The sequence below is a fragment of the Lactuca virosa genome, chromosome 3 (assembly GCF_052849685.1).
Source record: "Lactuca virosa cultivar CGN04683 chromosome 3, Lactuca_virosa_CGN04683_v6, whole genome shotgun sequence".
Lineage (NCBI taxonomy): Eukaryota > Viridiplantae > Streptophyta > Magnoliopsida > Asterales > Asteraceae > Lactuca > Lactuca virosa.
In genome coordinates, this window is record NC_136428.1 from 25,809,114 (window position 1) to 25,832,802 (window position 23,689).

General features: G+C 36.5%; 1 pseudogene; it reads left to right on the top strand.

Annotated features, from left to right (window-relative positions):
* LOC145163366 (uncharacterized) overlaps positions 1-22,659 on the top strand; it is a 55,770-nt pseudogene extending 33,111 nt beyond the window's left edge.
* Positions 22,660-23,689: the final 1,030 nt, after the last annotated feature.

Sequence of the window (23,689 nt, forward strand, 5' to 3'; positions counted from 1 at the left end):
GTAGCCAAGATTAAGTCTATTAGGATATTGTTAGCCATAGCTGCATTTCATGACTATGAAATATGGCAAATGGATGTCAAAACCGCTTTCCATAATGGAAAGTTGGCTGAGGATGTTTACATGAATCGGCCAGAGGGTTTTTTCAGCACAAAGTACCCTAATAAAGTGTGTAAGCTTGAGAAATCCATCTATGGATTGAAACAAGCACCTCGCAGATGGAATCTTTGCTTCGATGAGAAAGTCAAAGAGTTTGGCTTTTCGAGGAGTGAGGATGAATCTTGTGTATATGTCAAGGCTAGTGGGAGTATAGTCAGCTTTTTGGTACTGTATGTGGATGACATACTACTCATAGGAAATGACATCCCAACCTTGCAGGAAGTGAAGTCCTGGCTTGGGAAGTGTTTTGCTATGAAGGACCTTGGAGAAGCTGCCTATATCCTAGGGATAAGGATTCTGAGAGACCGGAGTAAAAGATTAATTGGACTTAGTCAGAGTACATACTTGGATAAAGTGCTGAAGAGGTTCAGCATGCAAGATTCCAAGAAAGGAGAGTTACCCATCCAGAGTAACGCTAGATTGAGTAAGACTCAGAGCCCGAGTACCGAGGTTGAGATAGAAGAAATGAGTCGAGTACCTTATGCTTCAACTATAGGCTTGATCATGTATGCTATGACGTGTACTCGTCCTGATGTAGCCTTTGTTTTGTGCATGGTTAGCAGGTATCAGGGGAACCCTCGTAAGGCTCACTGGAGTGCGGTAAAGAATATTCTCAAGTGCCTGCGAAGGACTAAGGACTGGGTCCTTACCCTTGGTGGGAGTGAGGACTTGAGATTTGTATGGTATAGTAATGCTAGCTTCCAGACAGATAGGGATAATTTCCGCTCTCAGTCGGGCTGGGTCTTTACCTTAAACGGAGGAGCAATTTCTTGGAAAAGTTCCAAGCAGGAGACAGTGGCTGATTCAACTCGCGAATCAGAGTATATAGCGGCAAGCGAGGAAGCAAAGGAGACGATATGGCTAAAGAACTTCATTGGAGACCTTGGAGTTGTACCAACTATAAAGGAGCCCATAGAGATTTTCTGTGATAGTGAAAGTGCAGTTACCTTAGCGAAGGAACCAAGGGATCACGGGAGATCCAGACACATTGATAGGAAATACTATTTCATCAGACATCAAATAGAAGAAGGACTCCTCGTGGCAAAGAGGGTATCATCGGATGAGAACCCAGCAGATCCCCTCACGAAGGGACTGGGTAGGGTTAAGCATCTCCAGCATGCAAGGAGCATAGGGCCGAAGGATTATATTAGTTTTAGTAGTTAGATAATTTTGAAATTTGTAAAGTGTAAATTGACATTTGATGATGAATAAAAGGTGTGTTTTATTTATGAGTAAAGTGTTGCTATCTTTTGTCGATCGTTTACTATTATTTCTTTTGCATGTTTTGACTTCCAGAATATATATGTTATGTTTTACATATTATTCAAATTATCCACAGTCGGTCATATGTTGGAAGTAGATATGAATTAAGACTGTCATGAGTTGGTTGTAGAGGTCTAAAATGTTGGACATGGCCTCAACACTCATGAGTGCTCACAAGTTCTGAGTATTGGATTCAACCCTCGCTCGCTGGTATCACTTCATGGAATTTATCTCGAGTTATCGCGAGACGGTAATATCATATAAGTCTTCAAACCTAGAGATATGAGTTATTGTCTATGAGTTGGTTATGCATTGATCGTGCGAAAACGCATTGGTAACTCGATGTTATAAAACGTGCCTTTGTGTGTGATTTAACAAGTAGTAGAACAAGCATATGAGTCGAAGTTTATTTGTTCCTTCTTGGATTAGAAGCGATATCTGGGCCCCTCGATGATTTTGTTTTGACCTACGTACCGGGCCCGGTCAGAACTAAGTTGATGTGTTCAATTAAGTTCTATGTCAAACAAATCGGAAATCGGGAAACAAACTGTTGGACAATAAGTAAGGCATTGTTCCATGTATTTGTCCGGCTGATATCTAGAACAGAGGATTATATGATCACTTATCTTAAATGGCGTATCATCATCTTCTCAGTTCCGAGAGGCCTTGAAAAGAGCTACGATTGCTGATCGGTTCCCGAAGTCATACTTGTAGTTATAGTTATTAGACTTATCCAAGTGGGAGACTGTTGGATAAGGTGTCTAAGTCCATAACTATTTCTGGTATGTACTTGACCCGACCCGGCATGGTCCATTTGGGTTGCATGGCATCATGCATTTGGATAGACTAAATGAGAGAAATAACACTTGTGGTTTATTAATATATTATAAGTTCTAGTATATTAATAGTGTTATTTAATTAGTATTGATCAAGAATTAATCTAGAATTAATTAAGTGATCAAAAGGAGACTAATTAAATATATGAGTTGATTGTGTAAATCGTCCATACTTGTATAGTGGGCTAGATGCTCCATGGATTATCTAGTTGGGCCAAGGTCAATAGGATGCTCCATGGGAGTTACAAACCCATGGGTAATGGAAATGATGAGCCATGTCACATTAGGGTTTACATGGTGTAACCCTAATGCAACACACCATATAAGCATACTTAGAGCAACCAAAATCGGCTACACTAGTGAGACAAGAGGGCAAGCCGAATTAGAAGTGTTCTACATTCTCTCAAAGTTTATTCCAAGAGCAGTTGGTGTTGTGTGAAACATTTGAGGCATCACACTTGGAGTGCTAGGCTCTTAAGGTTTTTCAAGGAATCAAATCAACTACAAGGTATGTAATTCTAGCCATCTTTTATGTTTAAAGTTCCCCATGTATGCTAGATAGAATTATGAACCTTGGAAAAAGTATTTTTCATGTATTTTAGACAAACATAGATCCATGGTTTTCTAGGGTTGCATGCACACTTAGCAGTGTTAGAATGATCAAAACCCATCAATTATAACTTTGGTTAAGCTTATTTATCGTAAATAACCTTCTATCAAAAGTCATTTTTATGCTTATAATCTATAAATTGACTAGCCCGAATCTGTGGGCGTTACCCTTATCCCCCCCTTAGGATACTTACGTCCCGTAATCATCAAAAAATCAGGGCTTTTATAATGACTCCACATGTTACCTTTCCATCCTAGGTGGTAATCATAACTATTGTGTTCTTGTATTGTATCCTAGAATAGTTATGTAATGAACTAGACTCTTGTCCTAAGAGTCGAATGCCTACCCCTGAAGGTACCTTCCTTCATGTTATAATTTTTGGATTAGGTGTCTAAGCCCATAACTATAATTGGTATGTACTTGACCCGAGAGTAGCATGGTCCTTTTGGGTTGCCTTCACCAATGCAATTTGATAGGATGGACTTTTGAGAATAAGGTTATTTGTGATTTGTTAATATATTACAAGTATAATATATTAATGTGAAATCATATTATTTAATTAGTAATGATCAAGAATTAATTTGGAATTAATTTAGTGATCAAAAGAGACTAATTAAATATACATGGACTGATTTGGTAAATCAATAACTCTTATAGTGTGGGCCAATGATCCATGGTTATTTAGGATGGGCTAAATCAACATGGATAGTCCATGGACGTTTAACCCATGGAGCCTAAGTAATATGAAGGGTCATGGTGCATTAGGGTTTGCATGGATGTAACCCTAGCACTTGTCACACTATAAAAGAAACTCCCTAGAGCTAAAATCGGTGGCCAATACATTCTTGGAGAGCGTGAACCGATTTTTGTGGTAAGTAACTTATTCTCTCAAGCCTCCTATTGCACTTGGTGTTTGTGACACATTAGAGGCATCACATTTGAGGTGCTAAAGCTTTTGATGGCCAAGAACTACAAGTCCTACTAAGAGGTAAGTTATCTAACTAGTTATATTGTTCAATTGTCAAATTGTATGCTAGTTAGGATGTGTGCTTTGGAAAATCAAATTGCATGTATAATTAGAGAAAACATAGATCCAAAGCATCTAGGGTTGCATGTGCACCATAAGGTTGTTAGAGTGCTCAAAACCCTTCAGTGGTATCAGAGTCTAGGATTGTTTTCTGTTATACTTGATGCTTATTATTTTTCAATGCTGAAAAACTATTCTGACAGCACCTACTCGACGATTGCATGATAGGACTCGACGAGTAGGTTGCATTTTGCCTTGAACTCGACGAGTAGGTTGCATTTTGCCTTGAATTCGACGAGTGCATGATCAGACAACAGTTTTTCAAGTTTTTTGGACAGAATTGGATTAGGATCATTACCACAAAGTATTTTGAATCATATAATCTGTTTTTTTATGATATGGTAGTGATCATTCTCATCCAATTAAAAGATAATTGTCAAAATTTCAAGATTTGTATTAGTTTATATGATTAGGCTAATTTCTTGCAAATTGTTGATATGAATTATCTTGACTTATGAGTTTAAGTAGATCTTAGATAAATTATTTGATTATTTTGTTAATTAAAATGTTGATCTAAATGCCTTTAATGAATTCCATAACTTGTCCTCAAGTTATGGAAAATGAAAAGTCTCACTTTTAAAAGTCATTAAACTCATAAGTTATGGAAATGAAAAGTTTTGAAGAGTTTCAAAACTTGCCCTCAAGTTTTGGAATTTGTAAAGTCACACTTATGAATACTTTAATTCCAAACCCTAGAATTTTAAAAGTTTAAAATTCAACCCTTATACCATTATAATATTAAAAGTTTAATAATTATATATATGTATAAGACAAGTCAGTTTTACCGTTAGTAGCACTCATTCATGAAGTCGGTCTATAAGGGGGGGGGGGTATAAGGTTACTTGCCTATAAAATGGTGGTTTAATGGGTGTCCACTCTCACCCACTGCTTCCTTGACTGGTGGAGGGTCGTTAGCCGAACGGGTTGGATAGGACATTAATTCTCGTTAAAAGTATAATGATAATTATAAAGTAACTAAAATTTTATTAAATTCCGAATCTTAGTTACTTTAGGAAAATGTGAATTTGATGCAAATCCATGAAATTGCACTTTGCACCTTGCCAAGTCGTTAGTGGAGCGTGTGTGGTTAACCGGCAAACTAACATGGACTAGTAAGGGTGGCAAAGGGTGGCTTGATGTTTATCATAGATCAATGGAGCGTGTGTGGTTAACCGACACATTGATTAGGTGATATATGAAATTAAGAGTACCAAGTACAACTGCATGGTTATTCACACCTTATTTGTGATCCTCAGCATCCCAATCACAAACTTGAAGGTCATAATTGAGATTTAAACATGCCATTGAAAAGTTCAATGAATCTTAAAAGAATCTAGGAATTTCAATCCAATTAAAACTTAATAATCAATTTCTTTTTTCATGGTGGAAATTGGTAAATCGTCATTTACATACCTTCAAAAATTTTGCAATTGGATTACGGCATCCCTCTTCCAAACTGTAAAATATTGGGTTGGGTCCTAGCCTTAATATTTCATTTGGGTGTTATATTAAGGACTCTTATCTAATCTAAACTTTGTCTTTCTTTTTCAGATGTCTTCCAACAATGCTTCTGGATCAAACCCTACTGGCTCTTTCTCCCCAATGAACTTGTGTGGGAGAGTTATCTTTGATGGTTCCAACTTTAATGATTGGATCAGGAACATCAGGATGGTTACTCGTTACGAGGACAAGGAATATGTCCTCTACAAAGAGCTTAAGGAAATTGATGAGTCGTCTGCTACTCCTGAGGAGATCGCTGAGTTTAGGACACATGAGGAGGATGCCACTAAGGTTTCTTGTATCATGCTGGCTACTATGACAGCTGAACTCCAAAATTCCTATGATGACTTCTACCCTTTTGAGATGCACCAAGACCTGATGGAAAGATACCATTAGAGTGCTCGTCAAGAGAGGTATGAAATCATCGCCTCCATGATAACAACAAAGATGAAGGATGGAGAATCCATCACAGCTCACTTGCAGAAAATGGAAAGGTATGTGGACCGCTTGCTGAAGTTGAATGTGAACTTCGATGAAGAGTTGGCGATAGATATCATTCTACGCTCTTTACCTCCATGTTATGATCAGTTCCGTATGACCTATCATATGAACAATGAGGAGGTCACTCTTAGCAAGCTTCAACGCCTTTCGAGGACTGCTGAAAGTAGTCTCAAAGGTAAATCTATTGTTTCTACTCCTACTGCTACTGCCCCTGTCTTGGCAATTGGACATGGGAAAGGGAAGAAGAGGAAGGCTCCCTCTAAGAGTCGCAAGGGAAAGTCTGTTGATGGATCCTCTTCAAGTGGGACCAAAGCTGGTTATGCTAATACCTCTACCAACCTGAAAGAAGCAGAGTGTTTCTATTGTCATGATAAAGGGCACTGGAAGCGAAGCTGCCCTAAGTACTTGCAGGATGTCAAGGATGGGGAGGTTAAGCCCACTCATGCAGGTATTTATACTGTTCTATCTAATAAATCATCACATTCTTGTTCTTGGGTCCTTGATACAGGTTATGGAATTCACATTTGTTTTGATTTGAAAGGACTAAAAAGAAGTAAGGATGTGGAGCACGGGAAGATGAACTTGATCATGGGGAATAGGAAAATGTCTCCTGTCACCAAAATTGGAGTTTATTGTTTATTACTTATTAAAAGGTTGGAGTTAGATTTGAATAGATGTTGCTACTCGTCTGAAATGGCGAGAAATGTTATTTCCTTTCATGGTTTGTACAAACAAGGTTTTAGTTTTTCATTTGATAATGAAATTGGTGGTATTAATGCTATTTATAATGGCATTTTTTATTTTAAAGCATTGCCTTGTAATGGTGTATATGAAACTGTGATGGTTGTAGACAACTTAGGAAATAATGTGTTGCACATTGATTCTTCCGATAGTTTGGATAAGGCATGCTTGTGGCATTGTCGTCTTGTACATGTTAACAAGAAGCACATAGGCCAACTCCAAAAAGGCTGGAGTCTTGGAGTCATTCGACTTAAGGATGGATGACACTTGTGAAGAAATGAGAAAATCCAGTAAACCTAGACTAGAATAGTCCAAGTGTTGAAAATACTGAAACAAAGTTTCAGAATCGTCAAGTGGCAAGTAGTGCGGAAAATAAAGAGTTGTGAATCAATCAAGTTAATAGAAAAACGTTTTTTAATGTTCAAAATCAATGATTCAAATGTTTATCATATTCATGAAGATTCAGTTACAAGTGTTTGAATGAGAGACAAGCTAAAACACTCAAATGGCTCTTTGAAGACTAATCTAAACAACAATTGTGCAGAATGATCTGAAATGAGCAAGGAAGAGCAACTTTATAATGGATCCCAAGGGGCCAATTTATAGGCTTTGGAAAAGCCCATGACATGGCTTGACCAATCAGGTGTTGACACGTCATCAAGACTTAGTCATCAGTTGACACCTTTGCCCTACTTAACGGAGAATGGATGGAATATTCCAATTCCGTTAGGGTTCCATCCAAGTTATGAGTCTTCATAATTCTTGAACCTTCATGATCAAAAGTGAAAATGTCATGAGCATCATGAGCATCAAGTTGCTGAATTGTCTTCTTAGATGTCATCAACTTCCAGATATATTGTTGATCATGTTGAGTAGTTTCTTGAACGTTGGACTATGTCTTGAACTTGAAGATGTACCACCACATGTTCATGATGGACCATGGACGAAATTCATGTTCCTTTGGGTACATTTGGATGTGCCTTCGTTGTACATGATGAGTCATGTGCAGTCTTGTTGAGCCCTCAATGTGATCATGTTGATCCATTGACTTGAGTTGAGTCACCAAGTATTCCTGTTGAGCCATCAACTCTTGTTGAGTCATAGAGTTGTGGATGAGTCAACAATATTTCTGATGAGCCATAAATATTGCAAATGATCCATCAGTGTCTTGATGCTCCACATATGATCTAGATGTGCCATATGAGATCATGATGATCCAACTAGCTTTCAGCAAGTGATCCATGTTCAACAAGTGCTCCATGTGTACAGCAAGTGCTCCAAGTAAACTTCAAGTGCTCCAACATCTGATTCTTCAAACAATTGTTGAATCTTCAAAATCTTTCCAACCTGAAACATTCTGATAATGTTTGTTAGAAAATGTAAATCAATACTCAACTCATTTCAAGTGACAATCACATAAAAATATTCCCAACAGTTTCCCCCTATGTGATGGTTACTGAAATAAGGAGTTGTAAAAAGTGTGCAAAAGGAAAAATATTGATTTAACATTTTCCCCCTCTGCTTCAATGGAATTTTCTGTTGAAGCAGATATACAAAAAAACTTTAAAAATTATTCGAGAGAATGTGTTTCTAGAACTTGAAAAATTTGGTTAAAGAAAATTTTAACTGTCAACATGACAATTGAAATTTTTTGAATTGAATAAAAAAAATGTTCGAATTTGCATGATCTAGACAAAAATTGTTTTGTCAAGATAAGAAAAATTAAGTGACAAATAGGAATAACTTGCAAACTCGTGTTGTGTTTTATTTAGGCCAGAAGTTTGAAGAAAATATCAAGTGTTAAATAAGAATGAAAAACTTTATCTTTTTCGACAAACGAAGAAAAAAAAATACTTTCATATTTTTCTAAATCATATCAACGAGTGTTATGATAAAACAAAGTTGTTAGGTCTAGGCTTTATAGGACCATAGCGTATCAAAACAAAATTTAAAAAAAAACAAAAAAAAATTTATATATATATTTTTATCATAAATGATATTTTCAAAATAGGTTTGGATAAAAAAAATAAAAACTATAGATATATCCCTTGAATATCAGATAAACACTAAGAACCTGATAATGATGTGAAATTTAAAATAGGATAGTGTTTGTTGATGCCTTATCCAAGAGATAGCTATCAAAATTAAAAAAAAATTTTAAAAAAATTGAAAAAAAAAAAAGAAAAGGAAAAGAATATATGAAAAAGATGAATCGTGCATGTGTGTGAGTGTGTAACCAACAAAAAATTGTATGATATATTATCACCACAATTTACGTATTCCTTTTTTGACACCCAAACTGTCACAAAAGCTGCATGCAAGTGTCACAAAAAAAGATAGCCAATTGTCACAAAAAATAACTTTTTGCATCTTCACAGCAACATATCGTGGGCTTAATTGGTGGGTCTTGTTGCTGCGATTAAATTAAATAAACCAAATACAAAAGAAAAAGAATTACATGCTCTTGATTATTCAAGAGTGAAGAAGAGAAACGAACGTGTCGGATAATGCGGAAGAGGTAATCAAAGGCACATGAAGGGCTGCTATGTGTTTGGGTTCAACGAACACTTCCACATAATGTTTTGTGACCAAAATAAGCTGCATGTGAACGGATTTGGTGAGAAGAGACACATTATGCATGTGTGTGTACAACGTGATCAAGACATCAAACAAACAATTTGTTCACTTGTAATTTTGAATATCTCTATGACATCAGATCCAATTACAAGTTATTCAAACACAAAACACTCCATGTGAATGTGCATGGGGGATTAAGGATGTGTTTCCAACTTCCACATATTGAGCAGAAGGTACGTGAGTGAGATGGACAAGAGCATGGATTGAAGACCAGCCAATAACTAACAACAATAGGTGGATGTTCGCTCAAAGGGTTTGGTAAATATGATCATTTGTACAGGATGTTTCACCCGGTGATGCTGCTCTAAGAGGTTGATTCACAACAGGTGGCGCAAGTAGAAAACGAGATGAGGTTGATGCCAATGGATGTTGTACCGAACAGAGGATACGCCAAGATGAAAACGAGATGAGGTTGCGCCCAAAATATTTTTGTTGATGTACCTCCAATCTCCAAGGATGTTATTATGGAGTGCATGAGATTGTTTTCGTGATCAAATGTGCCAGAAAAGAAAAAATATGTGGAGACTCACTAGGGTTGATGGCACACAAGGGAGAGGAGTTGCGCCAGGCGTGTGTGATGCCAACGAGAATATCACATTGTTCAATGGCACATGAGGTTTATTCAACAATCACAGATGGAAGATGAATAAGTATCCAAGCGTTTTTGATTGATGTGCCAAGCATAGATGTTGCGCCCTAAAGATATATGGCACAAGAAGTGTTTTTGTGAACAGATGTTGCGCAAGAAAGGTTCTTGGCGCAAGAGTGGTTAGCGAATGAAGGGTAGGGTTAGAAGGGGTGTTGCACAAGAAAGAAAAAGAAAATGGCTCAACAGAGGTCTACGAAGTCCTTGTTGATCACGAGTGGCGTAAGAGTTATCTTGATACCCAAGAGAGAAAAAAAAATTGGCGCAAGAGGTATCTTGGTTTGCTTGATCACGAATAGAAGTCTAGAACAAGAAGAGAAGTGTGGCTCAAGAGGGTAATCTCGATATTACTTGATGATCACAAAGAAAAAGAGATTGAGCAAGAGAGATTAGATGGCTCAAGAGGGTAGTCTCGATTTTACTTGATGATCACAAAGATACTTGTGGGTCAAGAAGGGTTTCGATTGTACTTGATGAGCAAGAGAATTCAAAATCCTTGTTGATAAAAAAAAATTGTGGATCAAGAGGAGTTGCAAAATAAGGAGTGCTCAAGAGGAATTTTGATGACTCAAGAAGATAACATCGGTTTTGCTTGATGATCAAGAGGGGGTTGTTGAGGTTCAAGAAGAGTTTCGAAATAAGCAATGTTCAAGAGGAATTTCGATGTTACTTGATGGCTCAAGAAGGGATTTCGAAAATACTTGATGATCAAGATAAGGGTGTGGATGATCAAGAGAGAATTTTGAAAATGGGATGGCTCAAGAAGGGATTTCAAAAATACTTGATGATCAAGATAAGGGTGTGGATGATCAAGAGAGAATTTCGAAAATGGGATGGCTCAAGAAGGGATTTCGAAAATACTTGATGATCAAGATAAGGTTGTTGATGATCAAGATAGAATTTCGAAAATGGGATGGCTCAAGGAGGGATTTCGAATTTACTTGATGATCAAGAGGGTTTTCGAAATTGCTTGATGATCAAGATAGGGTTGTTGATGATCAAGAGTGAATTTCGAAAATAGGGTTTGGGTCAAGAAGGTTTTCGAAATTGCTTGATGATCAAGATAGGGTTGTTGATGATCAAGATGGTTTTTCGAAATTAGGGTTTGGTCAAGAAGGGATTTCGAATTTACTTGATGATCAAGAGGGTTTTCGAAATTGCTTGATGATCAAGATAGGGTTGTTGATGATCAAGAGTGAATTTCGAAAATAGGGTTTGGGTCAAGAAGGTTTTCGAAATTGCTTGATGATCAAGATAGGGTTGTTGATGATCAAGAGTGAATTTCGAAAATAGGGTTTGGGTCAAGAAGGTTTTCGAAATTGCTTGGTGATCAAGATAGGGTTGTTGATGATCAGGAGTGAATTTTGAAATTTTGGCTTGGGTCAAGAAGGAATTCGAAATTGCTTGATGACTCAAGAGGGCATAAAAACCTTGTTGATCATGAATGGCTTAAGAGGACACAAAAACCTTGTTCATCACGAATGGCTCAAGAGGGAATTCGAAATTACTTGATGGCTCAAGAGGGCACAAAAACCTTGTTGATCATGAATGGCTCAAGAGGGATTTCGAAATTACTTGATGGATCAAGAGGGCACAAAAACCTTGTTGATCATGAATGGCTCAAGAGGGATTTCGAAATTACTTGATGGCTCAAGAGGGAATTCGAAATTAGTGATGACTCAAGAGAAGGTTGTTGAGGATCAAGAAGGATTTCGAAATAAGGAATGACTCAAGAGGACATCCAAAATCCTTGTTGATCACAATTAGGGTTTGTTGAGCCAAACTAGGGTTGTTGAGCCAAACTAGGGTTTTGAGAGAAACTTGTGGCTCAAGAAGGGATTTTCGAAAATAGGATGGTTGTTGAGCCAAATTAGGGTTTGCAACTTAAGAAGAGTTATGGCTCCAGAGGGTTTTTCGAAAATAGGGAGGTAGTTGAGCCAAACTAGGGTTTTGAGAGAAACTTGTGGCTCAAGAAGGGATTTTCGAAAATAGGATGGTTGTTGAGCCAAACTAGGGTTTTACAACAAAAAAACTTGTGGCTCAAGAGAGGTTTTTCGAAAATGGGTTTGTTGTTGAGCCAAACTTGCTGTTGTGCCAAGGCTACTTCTTGCTTCTCACCAACTTAAGTTGCATGTTGCATACGCAACTGTTGCTCACGACGCCTTGTTGCTCCAAGTGAGTATGAAGGTAAGAATTTGTGAGAGAGTGAAAAAGCAAGAATGAGAAGTAGAAGTGAGGTATTTATAGTTGAAGGGTTCTAGGGTTTCTCAATGGGCCGAAATAGGGCTTGCATGGGCCAATAAGTGAGCCCATAAGGTTTGGATGGTACTCAAGTATAAATAGGAGAATGTCAACTTGAGTCGCGAGCGCGAGAATGATGCCTTGAGAATCAAGAAAGAAAAGGTGGTGCATACATGGATGTTATCTTTGAGACTTGCATGGGGCCTAAGGAAAGATCTACTCGAAACGTGCATGACATACTTGACATGTGCATGGCCTACTTGAAACGTGCATGGGTCACTTGAGATGTGCATGATCTACACGAAATGCGTGTGGCTCATTAAAAAGATGTATGACCTATTCAAAACGTGCATGACACATTTATTATGCTCTATGTGGACTTAATGAACTGTTGGATTAGTGTCTAAGTCCATAACTATATAAGCATCTTACTCTTGCAAAATCGGCCACCATGTATGCATGAAGAGGGCAAGCCGATTTCATGAAGTGATGATTTCTCTCTAAGTTATGCCAAGTGCATATGATGTTGTGTGAACCATTTGAGGTGTCACATTTGGGGCACTAGGCTCTTGAGCTTCATGGAATCAAGCACTAAACAAGAGGTATGTAACTCTACTAGAATTTATATTATGTGTACTTTATATTATGCTAGTTAGAACAATACCTTGGAAAATTGATATTTGCATGTATAATAGAGAAAACATAGATCCAAGGTATTTAGGGTTGCATGTACACCATAGGAGTGTTAGAATGCTCAAAACCCAACAGTGGTATCAAAGACTAGGCTTGTTTTCACTTATAGTTGATGCAAACTGCTTAAAATCGAAGTTTTTTTGCTGCTGGGACAGTGGACTCGCCGAGTTCACTGATGGACTCGACGAGTCCAAGACAAAATGCATCCAACTCGTCGAGTTGGTTCGTGCACTCAACGAGTTGGACCCCCAAACAGCATATCTTCGAGTTTTGGTGCTGGAATTGGTCTAGAATCATTACCTTTGACTGTTTTGGTCTTATAAAACCTGTTTTTAATGTGGTAATGATTATGTTAAACCAATTTCAATGCTATAATCAAAGTTTCAAGTTTATATATGTTTATGTAATTCTTGAAAATTGTTGATTGTGAATGTTCATGCTTATGAGTTTTGGTAGATCATAGGAATTATGTGCAAATTGTTTGTTATTATAATTCTTGATCTCAATGAAATTGTAAGGAGTCCATAACTTGTCCTCAAATTATGGATTACCAAAAGTTTTTTATGTTTCCTTGATTTATGAGTTAGTTTAGATTAATGAAAAAAATTGTGTTTTAGTTGTTTTTGATCCAAATTAATCTAAAAGGAGTTCATAAAATATGTTTTTGTAACTTGTCTTCAAGTTATATGAAAATTCATATTTATGAATCTTAAAACTCATAAAAGTGTCATAGGTTACATAAAAGTGAAGAGTCATTTTCATTAAATAATATTATGACTCCATAACTTGTCCTCAAGTTATGGATGTTAAAGAGTCACTTCTTTAAAAGATGTCATTAAAAGAAAAGGAGTTACATAAAAATGAAGAGTCTTCATTTTAATGTACATTAAACTCATAAGTTATGAAATGAAAAGTCTTGAATAGTTTCAAAACTTGCCCTCAAGTTTTGGAATTTGTAAAGTTACTCTTTATGTATACTTTAATTCCAAATTGAACCCTTAGAATTTTAAAAGCTAAAATTCAAACTTTATGGACTTCATTAAATTAATTAAAGTGTTTAATTAAAAGAGTTAATAATTCCATAAAGACATGGTTTAAGTTTAATTAAATTAAGCGTATAGTTTAATTAATAGATTAAACCACTAAGTATTTTAAATGTTTAAAATACACCCTTATACTATTATTATAATTTTAATTATATAGATATGTATAAGATAAAGTCAATCTTACCATTAGTAGGCCTCATTCACGAAGCCGGTCTATAAGGGGGGTATAAAGTTACTGCCTATAAAATGACAGTTTAATGGGTGTCCATTCTCACCCACCGCTTCCTTGACTGGTGGAGGGTCGTTAGCCGAACGGGTAGGAAAGGACTATAATTCTCCCTTCATTAAAAGTATAATGATAAATACTAAGTAACTAAACACTTATAAATTCCCAATCTCAGTTACTTAGGAAAATGTGAAATAGGTATTAACCCATGGAATTACACTTTGTAACTTACCAAGTCGTTAGTGGGGCGTGTGTGGTTAACCGACACACTAATAAGGACTAGTAAGAGTGGCAAAGGGTAACTTGACTTTATTATAGATCGGTGGAGCGTGTGTGGTTAACCGGCACATCGATTAGGTGATAAAATTAAGGGTACCAAGTCAATTTGCATGGTTATTCACACCTTGTTTGTGATCCTCGGCATCCCAGTCACAAACTTGAGAGGGCACAATCGAGATTCAAACATGCCATTGAAAGTTCAATGTATCTCTAAAGATCTAGGAGTTTCAAATCCAATTAAAACTTAATTATATTTCGTTTTTCATGATGGAAATTGGTAAATCGTCATTTACATACCTTCAACTATTTTATAACTCGGATTACGGCATCCCCCGTCCAGTTATAAATAGGTTGTTGGATCCTAGCCTTAATATTTCATATTGGGTGTTATATTAAGGACTTTAAATCAACTAACTTGGATTTCTCCCTTATAGATGTCTCCTTCAGACAACTATGGTCTTCCCAAATCTTTAGGAACAAGCTATCCTAATGAAGATGATATCCCATAAGGCAATAAAGGTGAAAGACTAATCCCTTTATTGAGCACTAATGGGACTGGAAATCATACTTCATTTCCTCCACCTCCTCCAATAAATCTCCCTATCCCACAAGTTTCAAGACTTGATAAGTTCTAAGTCACTCAATCCCTATTGGCAGACAAAGTCTATGTGTGCTTAGGTCTTGGAGATTAAGTCACATATTGACAAGTCGGGAGAGTCGGGTGTCGAAGTCTCGAGGTAACTGGCTATTGACTTGGTTCTTCAGTCACTCCCTGATGACAGATCACGACATGACCCTTTAATGATCTTATCCATTTGTTTGGTGATGCTGAATCATCAATGATTTGGAACACTGGTAAAGCAAATTTGATTAGAAGATCGACTTCCCAAAACTTCGTGGATATTGACAATGATGACACTGGAAATCCAGAAAAACTTTCTCTTCCCAATGGAAAGGGATCGGCCATAGTCAACTCGGTTGACCAAATGGTAAAGAGAAAGGCTAAGTCTGAGATAGTCCCATGTGCCATTCCCAAAGAGTCCATATGTGCCTATTGCCAAAGAAAAGGGGCATTGGTTGCGAAGCTGCCGAATTTACCTGAAACCTCATAAGGATGGTAAAGTCAAAAGTTTGACTCTAATTCAGGTAAAGTTCGTTATCTAACTCTCTTAAGTCTCTTTTGGAGATTCTTAATACATGATGTAATGTAATTACATTTTGATGTTTTTGAAGAATCAAAGGAAGCTTAAAGTAAAAGTGTGCTGATTCTAATCGCATGGTTCGATGACCAGAATTTTGAGCCACTACATAAGAGTTATGAGATATTGCTTAGGAATAGATAACAACAAAGTTTTCATATGAATTTGCATTGTAAGGACAAGTTTTTCCGCAAGTTTTAATATAAATGAAAAGTTTTGATTTTATTTATTTTAATTATCGTTACAAAGGCATTTGTGAAAAATTGTTGTTTATATGTTTCCATTGATAAGCAATATTGGAAAATGAATTTGATTCTTTCGTTTGTGGTAGTGCCATAATTTATCAAATAAGGAAAGATTCTCATCACCCAAGTTTCAGTTGGATAGAAACTTGGAATCATGCAAGTTGTATTGTGTGATGAATGAGATTTTTCATCTTTGGTAAATTAAGACTAATTCCTTGTTCACATTCGCATGTGAGTCAAGCGAAGGACTAAAGGATTGGGTACATTAGGTTGTGTACTAGTCAGGTCCACCACAAAGGTTGAATAAGAAGAATCAAATAAGGCAGAAAGATAAAAGTTTCTCCAATCTGAAGAGATGGGAGAGTACTTGTGTATCTTGTTTTATGATTATCTTAGTGATTATGGAACCATATCCCAATTGATCCTCTAAGGACACCTTAGTGCATTTGGTGGCTAAGGAGAGGAATCGTGAATTGTGGAAATGGTTAAATCAAAGGATAAATCATACTTCGTTCCAAAATAAAATCTTAGAGTCATACTCCAAGATTGAGCCTTGAGTGACATAATATTAAGAAAGGTTTAAAACACTTGTCAAATGTAGAGTAAAATGTTTTCTTACTCTTGTGCATTTGAAATTGGTAAGTTGTGATGTTTTGGGTTAAACAGAGACCAACTAAGGCCAATTATGTGAAGTGTTAGTCTTGATAAGAATCTGCACTGACCCTTGATAAGAAATGGTTCTTGACAAGAGAGTCTTATATGTCAAGAGGACAGTGGGAGTCTTAAAGCTCTTGAAAGTTCCAAGAACTAATCAAGAATAAAACCTGAAGTTCTTCACTAGCACATGACTTGAGGTTTATAACCTATCGTGTTGACATTTCTGTGCCTATTCCAGTTAAAGTTGGCTTTGCATAGGAGTTCTGAGAGTTCTCAATTGGTTGCATAACAACTTGGAAGCAATGGCAGGCCCTTGTGCTGCCAGTTGGCAAGAAATTAAGATTGCACAAGCTCAGTCCATATGTGTTTGGATTTGCCTCTAACCTTGTCTTGTGATTATGGTTATGACAAACTCACATGGATAGGAACACATACACCATTAAATTTAAGTGTCATAAGGTTTCTCTCCGATTCATGAGAATGATGGTGAGGAAACTCTTTCACTAAGTAGATTTTAAGTAGATAGCAATTGTGAGAATGACAAAAGGTCTAAACATTATGATTACGGCATCCCTCTTCATAATTGTTTAGACACACAAGTGAGCTATCTAAGGAAAGGTGTATGATTTTCATAAAGTCTTATCAAAGCATCTTCTATCAGAAATCTGAACTTTGGTAAGAAAGTCAATAAAGAATTGTTTTTTTTCTAGAAGTCCAGCTGATTTCTGAGTACATGTCAAAGCTAGTGGGAGCATAAGTGTTATGCTAGTAAGATAATAATCATTATGCTAGTGGGAGCATGATGATTATGTTGCAAGTTAGCAATGTTAATTATAGAAAACAAAAGTTTCAATTCGCTTTGAAAAGTTGTTTCCCTATAATTAAGGGAGAGGATTTTATACTTCATTCCAATTCTACAAGCTTAGATTGAAATTTTAATCAACTTTAGTCTAGGATATATATGAATGTTATGTTGGAATGGTTCAACATAAGGAAATTCTATATATGTTGCGTTCTCAAAATTTCGATTATGATTACGGCATACCTCTTCATAGTTCGAATTGTGAGAATATGGCAAATAAAAATTTTTTATAGCATGAATCGTGTCCCATATGCTTCAGATATAGGATCGATTGCATGTGCTATAATATTCATCCATTCTAAATTTTCCTAATGCTTAGGGAATTAAGAAGGGAAAAGGGATTAGAACTGGATATGACTAAAATGATTAAGCAATTGTCGAGGAGAATTTGAGGTTTACCAAAGATTGGTTACTCATGGACAATTGGAAGTATAGAGTAAGGACCATATTGACATATTTTGAAAAGAGGCAACTCTTGTTCAAAAGTGATGGGCGAAATGGGAATGTGGAATTGTTTCCATAGGTGGAAGTTATTCTTTGAATCTGTGTAAGATTAAAGAACTTAACGCAAAGAAGGATGTTCAAAGGAATGTACTTTAAATTTGAGACTTCGTTTCCATGGAATTGCTTTCCATTTGAATACTTTGTAATGTCTATTGCCAAGTCTTTGTGACTTGTGTGCATATTCATTACAAGAGGATCATTCCATATAAGTTTAGAATCTAACAAGATTACGGTAAATGACAAGAATTTGGTGTTTTTACATTTATTGTAAAGGATTTGGGATTGTGAAATGAGCATCATTGAAATGTTGTCAATCGATATGTTTCACAAAGAGAGGACCACATGTAAACATAGTGTGCATACTTGGAGTATGGCATAGCTATTGTTTGGACGAACATAGTGTGCATGCTTGGAGCATGGCATGACTATTGTTTCAATTCAAGTATTAAGTTGATTAATCGAAACATGAATAATGAGTAATCAATATGGTGCTTAGATAAAAGGGTTTTTATGTACACTCAAAGTGTTGGGGCCATATAGGATTATTATTATTCTTGTGTTTCACTTTGCATGTTTTGACTTCCAGAATAACTAGGTCATTCTTCCTGAATGACTAAGTTATTTAAACCATCCACAGTCGGTCATATGTTGGAAGTAGATATGAATCAAGACTGTCATGAATTTGGCTTGTATGATTTGTCTAATGTGCATTAGACATAGCAGTGGTTGCAACAACATTCATGAATGCTCATAAGTTCTGAGTATTGGATTCAACCCACGCTCATTTGAATCACTTCATGGATTTTATCACGAGTGAATCATGAGACGATAATATCTTATATTCTTCAAACCTAGAGATATGAGTTGTTGACTATGAGTTGGTTATACATTGATTGCACGTAAACGCATTGGTAACTCGATGTTATAAAACGTGCCTTTGTGTATGATTCAACAAGTAGTCAGTACAAGCATATGAGTCGAAGTTTATCCATTCCTTTTACCTTCGGGATAAAAGCGATATCTGTGGGCCCTCGATGATTTAGTGATGACAAAACGTAAGTGCTCGGCCGGGCCAGGACTGATTTGATTTGTTCAATTAGTCCATCGTCATAAATCGGAAATCAGGAAACAACAGATGGACAGAGAGAATGATTATAATCCATGTCTCAGTCCATATGATATCTAGAATGGAGGAATATATGATCACTTATCTAATGTACGCGTTACTGATTTGTTCAGAGTTCGGCAGCAGCTTTTAAGAGCTACGATTGCTGGTCGGGTTGTGAAGGCATACTTGCAATAATAGTTATTAGACTTATCCAAGTGGGAGACTGTTGGATTAGTGTCTAAGTCCATAACTATAATTGGTATATACTTGACCTGACCCGACATGGTCCATTTGGGTTGCATGGCATCATGCATTTGGATAGACTAAAATGAGAGAAATAACACTTAAGGTTTATTAATATATTATAAGTTCTAATATATTAATGAGATTATTTAATTAGTATTGATCAAGAATTAATCTAGAATTAATTAAGTGATCAAAAGAAGACTAATTAAATATATGGGTTGATTGTGTAAATCATCCATACTTGTATAGTGGGCTAAGACTCCATGGATTATCAAGTTGGGCCAAAACCCATAGGATGCTCCATGGTGTATTTGAACCCATGGATCCAAGGAAATGGAAAGCCATGACAATTAGGGTTTACCCTAATTGTAACAACTATATAAGCATCTTATTCTTGCAAAATCGTCCACCATGTGTGCATGAAGAGGGCAAGCCGATTTCATGAAGTGATGATTTCTCTCTATGTTATTCCAAGTGCATATGATGTTGTGTGAACCATTTGAGGTGTCACATTTGGGGCACTAGGCTCTTGAGCTTCATGGAATCAAGCACCAAACAAGAGGTATGTAACTCTACTAGAATTTATATTATGTGTACTTTATATTATGCTAGTTAGAACAATACCTTGGAAAATTGATATTTGCATGTATAACAGAGAAAACATAGATCCAAGGTATTTAGGGTTGCATGTACACCACAGGAGTGTTAGAATGCTCAAAACCCAACATGAAACACATGGGCGTGATGCATCAACTGGTTGAAGATGCTTCTAGCTGTGATCATGAGCCAGTGTTCTTGATCATGCTCCAATGTTTTTGAGCATGGTCCAACGTTTGTGAAGTTTCTCTGAGATAGTTCCAGTTGATCGAGATGATGAAGATATTCCAAGATGCCTCAAGATGGTCAAGATGATCAAGATGATCAAGTTGATGAAGATGGTCCAACATGCCTCAAGATGGTCAAGATGATCAAGTTGATGAAGATGGTCCAACATGCCTCAAGATGGTCTAGATGATCAAGATGATCAAGTTGATGAAGATAGTCCAAGATGCCTTAAGATGGTCAAGATGATCAAAATGATCAAGTTGATGAAGATAGTCCAACATGCCTCAAGATGGTCAAGATTATCAAGATGATCAAGTTGATGAAGATGCGTCATTTATTCGTCCATTTGGTCCAAAGATGAGGAGATGGTCCAAGATGGTCCAAATTTTATGTTGTTGCTTCAAATTTGGTCCATGTTCCTGAAGCTGTTCCATATTGGTCCAAGAGCACGAAGTTGCTTCAAGATGGTTCTTTAAGGCTTTTGATTTTGAACTTCTTCACAATGTACAAGAATGCTCCATAAACCAAGACAGACACATATGGTTTTCTTGAAGAGGATGATCTATTGTCATAAGATGCTTCACTTGGCTAAGGATGTTTTATGATCAAGTAAGTGATATTCTCTATCTTACTTAGCTGCTTTACCTATTTTCTAAGGCATGAGTTAAACAGAAAGTATAAAAGTGCAAACACTGAATAATCTAACTTTGAAAGTGATGTGTGTGCATATGGATAGAGAATCTGAGAAGGAAATAGTAAAATGCAGTGAAGTGTGTGCATGTGGAAACAAGAACTTTAAGGAAACACTTATTGACTGAATTAGAGACATTGAGGATTATCTGCTGTTACTTACAGATTTATCAAGCAACTAAATTCTGTGTTTGATTCTTCACTTCGCATTGTAAAGAATTCCCTTGTGGATTATTATGTTTTGAATTCCTTAACATCACACAGAATAACCCGATTTGTACTCACCAATTATGTCTCACCGCACTGTGTATATTTGTGTCTAAGGCCTACTTACTTCCCAAGCCCTAAATACTGACAATCCTCATAAACGTTCCCCAATTATTTTGAACAACATTCATTTTTGGCATTCCTACCACCTATACCTTTTCATTTACTCCTTTTGTTTCAAAAGCTATCGCCAAATTCCAAGTGACACAACTTTAAAAGAAAAAAAATATATTATATATAATAGTTGACCTAAGAATATAACTAGATTTTTTTTTGAATATTTTCTTATAACTCTAAGTTTGACAAAGTACACAAGCAAATAATTCTTAGCTTTACTTCTATTTGTACTTTAGTTTGTGACTTTCTAAGAAATTCATTGGAGTGCTCGGAATCTCTTAGGTCACTAATGGAGTCCATGACTTTCTATGAAAACCCATGTAGCGGACTTCTTCCCGGTCCGATCCGCGTTAATGTACTGCAGGTGGAAATATTTTACTTATCCCGTGGGGTTTACTGGCCGAGTTCTCATAGGTCACAAATTGACTCCACTCCTGAACTATAATTTATTGAATATATAACTAGACTCAAAGTGCAGAAATTAAACAGATATACTTGGAACTTGACTCGCTTTGTTTTAACTAAGAAGATTTTTATTGGGTATAGATATTCACAAGGCAAAACTTTTTATGTCCCTCAAACTACACAAGTTCACATTTTTGTCTCATGAGTTCACTAGGACAGGGAAGCCACAAATATAATATAACACATTGGCTTAACTAAACCTTAGAGTTCGCCTCAAATTATCCCACATAACATTAGTACTTGATGTATGTTATAGCTCTAAGTAGAGTATAACCATGAAGCTTGTTAATGGTCACTGAAGTACCAATATTAGTTGTGTACTGAAGCAAACTGAAGAACCACATAATTTAGTATTTTGAAAAATCAATAAAGTGTGGAGCAACTAACCTTCTTCATTAGCATAGTTGTGATGACAACTTGCATTTTCCTAACAAAAATAAAGTTAAAATTTTTTTGGTATTTTCTTTTGTTTAAAGTAAAGACACAATACAGAAAATAAAGTCTTTTTGTAGCTTTCTCTTATGTAAAGTAAAACTGTGAAATCTTTTTTTTGGTTTTTTTGGTTTTTTTTTTTTTTTTTGTGAAAAAGTAAAGCAAAAAACAATGAATTAGAAATAAAATATTTTTGGAGTTTTCTTAAAAAAGTGAGAAAGAAAAAGTTTTCAAATGCGTAGAAAATCTGGATTAAGCATGCCAAGTCGTCCTAGAAAGTGTAAGAACTTGGATTCATCCAAAGCTTTAGTGAACACATCTGCAGTCTCTTCTTCTATAGGAACAAAATGAAGCTCAATATGACCTTTTTGAATATTATCTTTAAGGAAGTGATACCCGATATCAATGTGCTTGGTCATTGAGTGGTTGACTGGATTGTGAGAGATTACAATTACACTCTTAGAGTCACAATAGATTGGTATATGTTGCATTTTGAATCCATAATCTCTCAGTTGTGTTTGCATCCAGAGCACTTGAGAACAACAACTGGCGGCAGCAACATACTCAGCTTCAGCAGTAGAGGTTGAAACACATGTTTGCTTCTTTGAGGTCCAACTGACCAATCTACCTCCTAAGAATTGACAACTACCAGAAGTGCTCTTCCTATCGAGCTTGCATCCTCCATAATCTGAGTCAGTAAAGGCTTGGAGATAGAAGTTGCCTTTAGCAGGATAGAATAGACCCAGAGAAGCAGTTCCTTTCAGCTATTTGAAAATTCTTTTGACTGCAATGAGATGTGATTCCTTGGGATTGGCTTGAAAGCGTGTACACAGACATGTTGAAAACATGATGTCTGGTCGACTAGCTGTAAGATACAGTAATGAGCTAATCATTCCTCTGTAGTGTTTCTGATCTACAGATTTCCCATCAAGGTCTGAATCAAGCTTGTAAGATGTTGACATTGGTGTCTTTGCAGATGATGCATTCTCCATGGAGTATATCTTCAACAGATTTTTGATGTACTTCTCTTGACCAATGAAGATTCCCTTAGGAGATTGACGAACTTGTAGACCTAGGAAGTAATTGAGCTCACCCATCATACTCATTCTAAATTTGGTTTTCATCAACTCAGCAAACTCATCACTAAGGTCCTTACTGGTTGAACCGAATATGATGTCGTCGACGTAGATCTGCACGACGATAAGATGATTGTTGTGTATTTTCCTTAAGAGAGTGGGATCGATAGAACCTCTTTGAAATTTGGATTCTTCCAAGAATTTGGACAGTGTTCCATACCATGCTCTTGGAGCTTGCTTTAATCCATATACAACCTTTTGAAGCTTATAGCAATGGTTGGGGAACTTTGGATCTTCGATTCCAGGAGGTTGTTGAACATAGACATCCCTATCGATTTCGCCATTTAAGAATGCACACTGCACATCCATTTGGTAGACCTTAAAATTCTTGTGTGTAGCAAATGCCAAGAAAATCCTAATGGCTTCTATTCGTGCAACAGGTGCAAAGGTTTCATCATAGTCTATGCCTTCTTGTTGCGAGTAGCCTTTAACAACCAATCTGGCTTTGTTCCTGATGATGACTCCATCTTCATC